The sequence below is a fragment of the Alligator sinensis genome, unplaced genomic scaffold (genome assembly GCF_000455745.1).
Source record: "Alligator sinensis unplaced genomic scaffold, ASM45574v1 scaffold646_1, whole genome shotgun sequence".
Lineage (NCBI taxonomy): Eukaryota > Metazoa > Chordata > Crocodylia > Alligatoridae > Alligator > Alligator sinensis.
In genome coordinates, this window is record NW_005842642.1 from 240082 (window position 1) to 242007 (window position 1926).

Here is a 1926-nt window from a genome sequence, read left to right on the forward strand (position 1 = left end):
ATTAGCGTGTCCACGTGTAGACACATGCCTAAATCACCTTAATATGACTTAAGTAAAGGCGTATTAGGTTTAGGCATGTGGAAATACATGTGTAGACATGCCCTTTCTGTATCGGGAAGCTGCAATAGGATCTTATCAATTGCTAGTCTTGTATTTGAACTGTCACAGATATTATCCAGCCCAGGTAAGAAACAGAAGGTTCATGTACATGTTCTATCAGTGCAGAGCATACTGCACTGGAGTTAGCGGCTCCTGGGCACAGAGTCTACACGTGCACTTGGGACCACAGCAGTTTGAGCTGGAGCAGAGCAACCCCAGGCTGGCAACAGTCCCGGGGGGTCAGCGATTGGAGGGACTGGCTGAGACATGAGAGTACCCAAATAGTGGAACTCTGTGACTAGGCGGCAGGCTGCCTGAGCAAAATTTATGCCAAGGTCAATGTTTACACATCCAGCTAGGAGGTTATTTTCACTGCCGTAAGATAGTAATAACTCCAACAATACTAACTTATGGCAGTGAAAATCAGTTTGCTTCTAATAGCATTGCACATATAGACTGATACTTTACACTGCAAATTGGTCTACTGCACAGTTAAGTGCACATGTAAATGTATCTAGTGATGGGGATTTATATTACACGTGTTAATCCACAACTTAATTGTAAAATAAATGAAAGTCTGAGGAACCACAGACTGTTTTTATTTGTTCAAAGCTCACTCATTTACGATATACTCTGAGGCTTTGTTGGAACATTGTGAAGCTGAGTCAAAACTTCACAGGTTGTGTCAATGTCAAGCCATGATACACAATGCAAGTAGACGCGTTCAAGACATCAACACATTATAGACTGATAATATACAGAGCTAAAACATTGACATATTAGTATTGTGGCACACCGACGTGCTGCCTCAAAGCACTGACAACTGCATCAAAACGATAGATCTGTATCAGCAGTGAGATGAAGTGCCTCACAGGTGTTGCCCCAGATACTATGGTAGAACAGGCGACACAACATCCAAGTACACCTGAACACGGCATCTAGGTGTTCAACTGTGTCACGCAGAAACAAAGACCTAAGACCTGCTGCGTATTGTCGGGACCCTTCTTTGCCGCCCCGACATACCGGCGTGCTACTGAAAGGCCATCGGCCCACGCCAGAACGGTGACACCGGACGTCAGGGCAGGCAACCAACCCCTTCAGGAATTCCTTTTATAGGCTAAGATCGCTTCTCGGCCTCTTGAAAGCTCAGATCAAGCATAGCGGCTTCTTAACTTGGCAGGGGAAATACCACGTGTGTGTCCAAGAAGGCAGTTTTCCTGAACAGCTTCACAGGAGAACCTCTCTTCTGGCGTTTTCCGCCAAGGTGCAGCGGCTTTAAGCCCAGTTTATGGAAATGGGGGCCTCCCTCCCTTGCTTGCTCCGAGGGCCCTATGGCTGAAGGCAAGCAAAACTCAGGGGCATCCGAACCCCAAGCCTTTGGGCTTGGGCCTGTAAGTAGTTTGCCCACCGAAGGTGGAGGATGTTTGCCAGTAGCAGGGCCACTTATGGTTCTGGATTTGGAATCAGTTTTGGCTCATCTGGCCTCGGATACAAATTAAACGATAAACCAAAAAGTTCCGAGTACAGCGTTGCGGTGCAATGGGACCGCCTGGTTTCCCTCCTGCCCACCTCCCTTCCCGAGGAGCTCGTTTGCGAGGCGAGGAAAGATTCAGCAGAGATGCGCGGGGGTGGGGGGGGGTGTCAGTACAACCCACCTGGCTGGACGTGGCGTTAGAGGCCTTGCCCTGAGTGCCCCTGGGGGGGGCGGGAGGCTGAGGGGCCGACCTATGCGTTTACATGCCGTGGGCGTCACCCAGTGCGGAGGGGACAAGGCCCTGGTCGGGTCAGCGGGACACCTGTGAGTGCGGGAGGCAGGAAGGCTGTAGG